General features: G+C 40.9%; 1 non-coding gene across 1 annotated transcript; it reads right to left on the minus strand.

The window, feature by feature from the left end:
• Window positions 1-6,747: 6,747 nt before the first annotated feature.
• Window positions 6,748-6,854, minus strand: LOC136495008 (small nucleolar RNA R71). The gene has a single exon (XR_010768802.1). It is a non-coding gene; the product is annotated as a small nucleolar RNA R71 (small nucleolar RNA).
• Window positions 6,855-10,212: the final 3,358 nt, after the last annotated feature.

Below are 10,212 nucleotides of genomic sequence, written 5' to 3' on the forward strand. Positions count from 1 at the left end.
CCCCTTCTTGACAACAAACCGTCCTTGGTTTGGGATTAGCTGAAGGAAACGTTGTTGGTAGTAGCCAACATTGCTCCACTTCTTGAAATTTAACATGTTTCTTTATAACAAAACTAGGAAAACTCGACATGACAAGATTATAGCAATTGGAATCCTTTGGTTGATCATACTTTTGCGCAATATTAGGAGATTTCAGAGTTGAACAAATATAGACACGATGCACCATATACTCTCCTTTACAATTATATTTTCCAATAAAATGATATGTACAAGTAGACAACCATGGCAATTCAACACATTTAAGTTTCTCTTCTAAACTACTAAGAGCATATAAAGTATCAAACTCAATATAACCCAAAGTATTTGAAGAATACAATAATTTCTTTTCTTTTTTTCAGTAGCAATAGGAAGCAAACGTTTATGTTCAGCACAAGTAACTGGTTCCAAAACATGGAAAACTGAAGCATCATCAACTAATTCATCTTTATCACAAGGAACATCAAGCAAATTATCATGGGACAAAGATAAATCAAGAGAGGGTTCCACTAACAATTGCTCTATGATAGCATGGTTTGTGGAAAAAATTAGTACATTAAGACAATTTTCACCTTCCGTGAGTGTAGCACCATGGGCATTACCTATGTTCTCAGCACGAGTAATAGGTGCATTGTGAAGTGATGGTTCTGAATTTGCATATGAGGTTGTGAGCTCCTCATTTTCTTCCATGTCATTCTCTCGCTTATGGATATTATCCTGCAGAAGGTTAGTCATAGCAAGAGGAATAACAACAGATTTTTCCTCCAAATGGTGCACCTCATCATATGAAATCAAAACAGGAGGTGGATTAACAAAGGTTTCTCGCATAAGAAGTTTCCTATCATTCCAAGTTTGAGGTTTATCAGAAGGATCTAAAGACTCCCAGCAAGATAAAATAGAATGTCACAAAACACTAGCTGCATTTTTTACCTTCCTCCTTGGACACATAAAGCGAGTAGCAAATATGTTGTCGATGGCAATTTCCCACTCCATGTACTCATCAGCACCTATACCATCATAAGTTGATGGATACGAACAACCTGTCATTGTTAGAAGACAGCAAAAAATAATACAAAAATATTATCCCTATCAAATTACTACGTGGTTGCAGTGGTGTCACTTTTGACAGCAAGTGGAAGCGTCTTACCAAGCTCTTACAAAGTTCTTACCAAGGCAAAAGGTACCACAAACAATAGAGCTATTAAGTGTTCCTTATGTGCTCCTTTTCGATATCTTCTATTCTCTTTTACTATTTTTTTTCTTTTATTTTTTTGTCCAATCTTTTTTTTTCTTGATTTTTCTCTTTTGATATTTTTTTCTCAGCAAGGAGCACACAAGAATAAACCACAAAAAATTTGAGCTCAATTGAATAAAAGATGTGGCCTATAGAAAATTAGGACTGTGCTCTAAAAAGCATACCAAAACTTATGGGCCCAGAAACTCAATTTTCCTAATCGAATTTCGCAAATCTAATTTTTGCGAACTCAGCACTGCTAGGATGAAATAGATCTAAAAGTTTCTGGCGTTCTTCGTAGATATAAAATTTTCTCCGTTTCGAGTTCGGATGCAAAAGTTATGACTGTTTTAAGGAAGCTGCTCGAATAAGGGTTTTAGTGGACACAAGATGCAAACTGATGGTGATATGGAATAGCGGTGGGTGGAGGGATCAACACAAACTAGAAAAGAACACAATCTAAACCAGCAACAAGACTTTGACCTAGGACACAAACTCAACAACGGAATCTGAAAATGAAATATGCAAAGGCTATGGCGCGGAAGGTTCTAGGATAGGAAATAAAAGTATGGCACTGGACTATAGGACGAATGTGAAACTCTCAAACTAGAGAATAAAAGTGAACCTGACAGTATACCTTAGCTCTGATTACCACTTAGTGGGACAGGGATCCCGATCTTCCGTCAGGTGATGGTAACTATCGTTGTGGCGGAGAGTGACACACTGATCCGGCTTTAGATCGAAAGATCGAACCCTGTAATCTTAGCACCACAGCTCCTCTGGTTATCAACCAAGTCACGGACTAGGTTGACCTCGCTAACAAGGCTAATCCCTGCCTACGCAACGAAGAACACAAGCAAGAACAAGAAAGAACGCAACCAAATTGCAGATGAAAGATTAATCTCACGAGTTGGGGTCTCACAAACCGAAGAACGGCGAAACTGTTTCTTGATAGAATAATCTAAGCAAAACTCAAAACCTAATGACGGCGGCGGCGTATGATTATAAAGGTCTTAGGGTCATTGCCTACCCTGGACGCGCCCCCTAATGAGCCCAAACACGATACACGGTCCAACGGACCAAAAGTAGGTGTCGCAGCACCTTGGCAGATTCTGGATGCTGACTTGTTTTGACGATTCCTATTGATTCTGAAGAGGTTTTGACGTGAAACCACTTGGATTGGCTTCCTTATCAAATTATCTTTCCATCCATATGTGGATCATCGAAAACGGAGTTCGGATGCGTCCTGGACGTCCATTTTATTGCAGACTAGTCCTGACGGCCGAGACAGACTTGAACTCGGATTGGACTGGGCCTCTGGCTTGGCTTGGACGTCCTTGATGGCCTCCTAAGGTGGTGGCCAAGGAGGAGGACGTCCAAGGCCATCTCTTAGGTGTTCTCCATCTTCTTGGGGTGTGCTCCAACTTGGGCCTGGGTCCCAAGGATATCTAACAAGTCCATGACGACAGTGTAGCTCCCGCTAGAAATAGTGACAGAATATATTGGTGATTTGGAGGCCTTGGCGACGTGATATTGAGATGGTACTAGATCTATTTGAAAGCTTATCAAACAAGCTTTCCATCAAGTGCTCATTGACCTCGATCGCACTCCGGATGGATGAGTTATGGCCTTCCCAATAAGGCACTGTCGGGCTGCCGACGAACCAAAAGTTCAACTTTGATGAACTTCCATTATAAAACACATTTGAACCTACAATCAAATAGTGACATGTACATGTGGAACTAAGTGAATTATAACCAAAGCCACTATACAAATGTAGGAACAAGCGCACCTTATAATCATTGTTCGTATCCGAAGGTGCCATGTCCTCATCAGAAACATACTAGCTTTTAATTAAGACAAAAACAAGTAAAGAGCATGTAAACAACCAATATATATTCTCAAAAGACAGCTATCAGCTAAATAGCTGATTCCAGTGAAAGAAGGGTCATAGCATGTAACCACTCAACCATTAAACGTGTATAAACCCATACGCCTATCAGATCTAATCTACTATCCTTATCAGTGGGGGTCAGACTTAACCGTTACAACCATAATAAGGATAACAGATTAAACCTTCAAAGCATATAGATCTATAAACGCTTAACGAGATCATAGGAACACACTATGATCATGATAGATCAGGTGATTGGCTAAATAGTGGATGCAGACATAGCATGCAGTCGAAGACTATGCTTGGCCATAAGTAAGGCTTACCACCTAACGATTTTCAATCTATGATGCTATCAGTGGGGTTCAGACCTAACCGATGTGGCCATAAAAGCACTTATAGACCGGATCTCATCAACTAGCAAGCCTTACCTAAGGCTAAACATGCCTTTAACTACATGCTATCTTTGATCAAGATCAAAACAGAAGGGCTAGACTAGCAAGAACCATCGTTAAAGCGAGATGTAAACAATGTAGTGCAACAAGATGATGATTAAAAAAGAAATACAAAGCCGATCTATCTCAATCTTAACTGGGCAAGGGATTCATATCAAAATTCATATGAGATTAGACTTAACCAAGGGCAGCCATGTGGATTTTGATAAGAATTGAGGATAACTATCAGCAATTGCAAGAGATCAGACTTAATCGAGGGTAGCCTTACAATCAACTAACGATAACTAACTTATACAAAGCTTGTAAGAGGTCAGACCTAACCGATGCAGCCTTACAAACAAGGTATAAGTCATGACAGATACTCATAGATAAAGTGGAGGTCAGACCTAATTGATATAACCTTGCTTGTCGAAGAACTCATTGAGATCTACTCTACTCCTCCTAAGGGGTGGTGTGAGCCAAAAAAGTAAAGGTACTAATTTGTGTTGACCGTTGGAGATGTCCATTACAAAGGCCGAGGTTCAATATCTATACCCAAGTCCTGACTACGAGTCTTGGTCAAACAAGACTAGTTATGAAAACTTGGAAAAGCGAATAAAACTTCCTAATCTAAGATAACTTGGACTCCAATCTTTCCCTTCTATGGAGCCCGACGTGTCTTCTCACTCCGTGCCTTACTGATCCTGCCGATAGGGCTCACTCCCTTGGAATGACAACGTTATCTTCATTTCGATGGCAACTTAGTTAGCCAATCCTTGTTGAATATCTTGGCTTTCTCTTGACAAATTTAGACTTTGGGGCCCTTGTCTCCTCGAACCAAATTTTGGTGTGAACAATAATCATGGAGCTCCTTAGTTCAGGGAAGTATGCAACGATTATTTAGCTAGATTAATACACATGCAACGGTGGCAGCACATGCTAGGATGTCGCCTTGTTCTTGCGCTAGCTACCCCGTGTTGTTTTCCTCCACAACTAGAGCCACTGTTGGCGGTCCTTAATGATCAAATCTGACCACCAATTAAGACACAAAAAGAGGAGAAATTAACAATCTTAAACACATATGCATTTACTATTGACCAAGTTCCACATGTATTTGGAGATCATTGTTTTACATAGCATAAGTACAAATACATGGGAGAAGATACAACAAAAGGCGCTTTCTGATGTTGAATTGCGCAATGGATAAATAGAAAGGCCCATCAACTTAAGATATCCTAGCATAATACCACCCAAGGAGCGGCCTAGGAGCACTCACCGACCCACCACACGAAGGCGGTGGCATGAAGCCATGCAGAGGTAGTGGAGACTAGGCTTCCCGCCAAATTTAGCCTCTACACCGCCTCTCACCTCTGTATAAATAGAGGGGTTGAGTCACCTCTCCAACACATACTCAACTTGAGCAACACCTCACTCTCTCTAGTTCTCTTTACCTTTTGTAGTGTTTTAGAGCAAGGTGCTACCTTGGAGGGCTTGGCTCCTTAGAAGAAGAGATTCTTGGTATGAATAGAAATATGAGTTCTTCCAAAGTCAAGCCTTCATCTTATAATTATAGTCATACTTAAGAAATAGAGTATAGTTATTGTGTTATGATCTTGATATAAGAACTAGTCTATAGTTTGTATGTCATGAGAGTAGCATATATGACTTTATGCTTAACTACTCATATAAGTTATATAATTGGAATTAGAGCTAAGTTGAGGTGGTGGTTCATCGTGCCGTCAGGTGTGCCCAAGTGCTTTACTTGTCAATCCATAGGGTCAGAGTCCCGAGGGGATTTAGGTAGTTTCTATGTACACAAGCATGGTGCTTGGGTATGGAGAGATAGGTGAATACATTTCCCTCTCCATGGTTGAGGTGGTAGGCGACAGGTGGTAATAGCCCTGTCCGTCCCTTGTAATCCCCCATGTTCGTTTGGGGTGTAGGAGTCTAAAATGCTACATGAGGTTGTTGGCAGACCAATACTCGGTAGTCTCCTGACCTGCTTCACACTTAGCGCTAAAACTAATTATGTAACTTCTATAATCATTAACTAATCTTTGTATGACAATACTAGACCAATGTCTGCTCAACTTAAGATTATTCTTTTATTCTTTCTTTTCTCTTTTATCCTTTGAGGTATGCCAAGTGTGTGTCCACTATCCTGAGATTATCGTTCTTACCCCTGTAATAAACATTGGTGTACTTGCAAGTATATTATTCAAGTTCATATACATACTAGACTCTCAATCAATAAATGCCTTTCTTTGAAAAAATATAAATAACGATACCCTGAATACTTCCGGGTGAAATGCTACAATGATAGCTCTATGCGCTTGTGGATAAATATCTAAAATTGTTAAGGAACTATCAAGGTTATTACTTAGTGGCATTGCTACATACTAGTAATGTTGCTAAGTAATACCAACCGGTAATTCTGGCGCTATTGCCTGGGATGGATTCTAACTCCATTCTTAGTGGTGATGCTAAGAAATACCAATAAGTATTTTTGGCGCCGTTGCCGGGGAAGGAATAATTGATTAATGAATCTAGTAGGACATGTTCATGATAATATGCATGTACGGTAACCATTGTTTATGCATGCTAATTGTGCTTGTTTTCTCCTGATGTGGATGAAAATAGGATAGTGTATGACCGGTTTTGATCTATTGAACAACTACACCGAAGATCCAGAGGCACTTCTAAGGAAGAAATGGTCCCGTGTCATTTCTTCTTCTGCCACTCCACCGATAGATGAACTAGTCACCCCCGCACCATCCACTACTCTAATCATGGCCAAGACACTCCATGACTACTCCATCCCTGCTGCTGCCAACATGCCCATTAGGTCAGCTATCAACACGGGCAATGGGAACTTTAAGCTCCGCACTAGCCTCATCACGATGGTGTAGGCAAACCAGTTCTCTGGTTTGCCAAGTGAGGATGTGAATGTGCATCTCCAACATTTCCTTGAGCTGTGAGACACGATCGTCATCAAGGACGTCGCACCCGCGAGCATCAGGCTCCGCTTGTTTCCCTTCTCCCTCTTGGGGAGGGCAAAACAGTAATTATACAAGGAATGGGAAGCTGTTGACACGTGGAACAAATGTTCCATGGTGTTCCTCACTAAGTTCTTCTCCATGGGCAAAACCAACACCCTGAGGGGACGAATCTCTAACTTCCTGTAGAACGCCATGGAATCCATTCCCAAGGCGTGGGAAAGGCTGCAGGACTACATCGAAGCATGCCCACACCATGAGATTGAAAACTGGTTAGTGCTTCAATATTTCTATGATGGATTAACACTCATGTCTAGGGGGGCACATCGACGCAGCTGCTGGAGATGCCTTTCTTTCCCTAACCATTGATGGAGCCATGGCTCTCATCAATAAAATAATGTCTAATCAAAGCTAGGGGTGAAGAAAGAAAAACACAAAAAGGTATGCATACTGTGAAGGAGACGGATATGCTTGCCACAAAAGTAGATTTAATGATGAAAATACTAGAGGAACGGGTCCAAGACAAAGAAGCAATGAAGGGCACTATCCAGGCCCTAGGCTCACAAATGATGTGTGAGGTTTGCGGGAATATTCGCCATTCGGGGATTGACTGCCCCGAGACCCGCGAAGAAGCCGCCTACATCAACAATGGATTTTGCCAACCATAAGGTAATAACAGGTGGAACAACTAGTCCCACCTGCAAGGTAATTCGAACTTCAATTCCAATTCTAATTTGAATCAACCTTCTCTAAAAGACTTAGTATTAGGCCAAGCTAAAATTAATGAAAATATCACTAAAAAGTTGATGTACAATGATAAAATGCTAGAAAACATCAACTCTAAAATAGAAAGTTTATCCTCCCCAGTGAAAAATCAATTAAGCTTTAACAAAATGATAGAAACCCAAATTACTCAAATAGCTCCCGTTATTCCTGTCGACAACACGGGAAAAATCCAGGGGCAAGCCGTGAATTCCTCCAAGTTTGCTAATGTAGCTGCAGATCAGTAAAGGAGGAGAAGTCTTGCCTAACGGACTAAAAACGTCGAGCCCTTATCGAAGGTAAATCGGTAGTTATCTTTAAAAATATTCAAAATTAATATTTCTAGATTAAAAATTTGAATTTTTATGTCAAAATAAAACTCTTAGAAAAATTCTATAAAAATCATTTCCTAAATAAGGATAATTTACTATTACTAGTTATTGTTTTTGCAATAATTTTAAAAATTAAAAATTAAATAAAATTTTGTTGGAAAATCAAAATCGAGTAGACCATTGGGAGTCTGTCCGAAATCCCAATAGCCACGGCTTTGAATTAGCTGTTGGCTGCTACCAGCCAAATGGGAGCAGTAGCGGGCCCACCCTAGGTGCGGACGCACTAGTGGTGTGGCCGCACTAGGCCTGGTGCCACGCGTGCTCTGCCATCTCCAATGGCTCTTGTTCGCTGAGGTGGTGCCCCTGGTGTCGGTTTTCTCCTCTATAAATATCGAGGCAACCCAGGAGCACCCTTCACCCCTCTCACACCTCTCATGTTCACTCTTTCACTCACACACTTGCTCCCATGTTTCTTTTAAGCATTTTTCAAAAAGTTCTAGTGCAAGAATGCTCTGCAAAAATTCCAAGCTCAAGCTAGTCCTCGGGTTCATCTTTCATATTTTGTGCTAACCCTAACCCGCGGCCAAATTTTTGCTTGTTTTTGTGTTGTTTTTCACCATGGGTAGATTCGAAAAGAGCCTCGCCGACGCCATCAAGAAGATAGCAGGATCGAGCTCAAATTGCTCCTATGGAAGCTCGAGCATGCGCTACACCGAGCACAAAGAAAGCCCAATGCATGAAGATGAAGAGACCAAGCAAGAAGAAGAAGAGCAACCAATGGAGGAGGACGATGACGCACCCTACCTTGACTTGGAAGGAGACTAGGAGGTGCAAGCATACAACCTCGTTAAGAACCATGAGTTCATCTACACGCCGATGTATGACCCTGAACTTCTCCAAACAATAGGTATGGATGTTGAATTCACCTCCATTTGGAAAGTCGTAGGATGGGAGGAAATTGATCCCGTTTGGGAAGAAGGTTCTTGCCTCCTCACCATCCAATTTTTATGCTCACTAAAAGAAGTTGAGGGAGGAATTACTTTCTGCTTGTTTTGTCACAAAACTGACCAATTTATAAGAGCACAAGTACAATAGCAGCCCGTAAGCGGTCGCACTATCATACTTAAGCCCATATAAACCCGGTAGTCTGTCGAGTACCACAACAAGTCTCAATAAATGATCCACATACAACCAAGATCGTACATAATTCAATATACATGCCACTTGTTACATAAAGTTCACAGATATAGTTCATTCATTAGAGTACAAAATAGAGTTATTACAAACCAAGTTCGATAGATAGTAGCAGAAGCAAATTAAAGTTTGAAAGTAGTATTTGCCAACATAGTTCAAATACAGTGCTAACACATGATCACAATCCACAAAAGCATATAGAAGGATTATTAAAGATGCCTGCCCAAGGCTCACTCCACATCCACGGCGGGATGGAAGCAATTCTTGCAATAGCCATGATAGACGGTACCATTTGCAACAATGGGAATAAAACCCTAAGTACGAGAAGGTACTCAGCTAGAGTTACCCATCATAAACCAAAAATAAATTGACTCCAAGGACTATGCAAGGCTTTATAAGTGGAGGTAGCTTGATAACATTATGCATAAAAAGTGATTAACTCAGTTATATAGTTGTACTTAGGTCATCAAGTTAATTATAGCTGTTCATCTCTAGATTAGCAACTATCCTATGCCAAACATGTGGTATATCATTTTAAGAGCATATAATAGTAACCATAGCTGATGTAGTAATTCCATGTTTATCTGACCCATCACATTCCATAATACAATTACTATGATGTTGGAGCTAGCCAAGTTTCTCACTATCCAGGAGAGACGATGATTCGAATCAATTTCAACCAGCTGGGAATTTATTCCTAACACAAACCCAAGCAGACCAGATCAATGGTCACCTTAGGTCACCTTTGGTACAACTCAAGTCCACATTTCGCGGGTTCACCTAGCGCCGCACAATCAGGGACAACTAGCTGCCACGACGTTCAGGCCCGACCTGCCTTTGGGCTCATGTCTGGCTCCCCGCATATCCTTACTACCATCCAGAGTGCGCACTCTAACAGAGCAGGGCCCATCTTGAGTTGAGCTACTTGGCTTCATAGCCAAAATGAGTTATTCGGCCAGCTAAGTGATAGGCATGCGTTCAATCTTGTTAGAAGTTCCAACAATGGTATGGTCCTTAATCGGCACAGACAGGATCACATGAGTCAGCCTACACATAGACTCTGCCCGACCTCCATTTAGATTACCCTATGGTTTTTTTCCACGATAGCAAATATAGCCAACCGTGCTTTGGTATCCACCTATATCTCGCAGGTGACAAGAAATCACCCGACTTCTTTCGGTCTAAGCATGGCTAAGCATATATTCGCTCCTGGACCTACACAAGGTTAAAGGTATATGTATTTGGACAAGATAGTTTCATGCATCAAGTGTTTCCAACCAACTCTTATAACCTAATGCATCAAACATAAAGGACTCAAGTAGTATTTTATAAA

The sequence above is a fragment of the Miscanthus floridulus genome, chromosome 11 (assembly GCF_019320115.1).
Source record: "Miscanthus floridulus cultivar M001 chromosome 11, ASM1932011v1, whole genome shotgun sequence".
Taxonomy (NCBI): Eukaryota; Viridiplantae; Streptophyta; class Magnoliopsida; order Poales; family Poaceae; genus Miscanthus; species Miscanthus floridulus.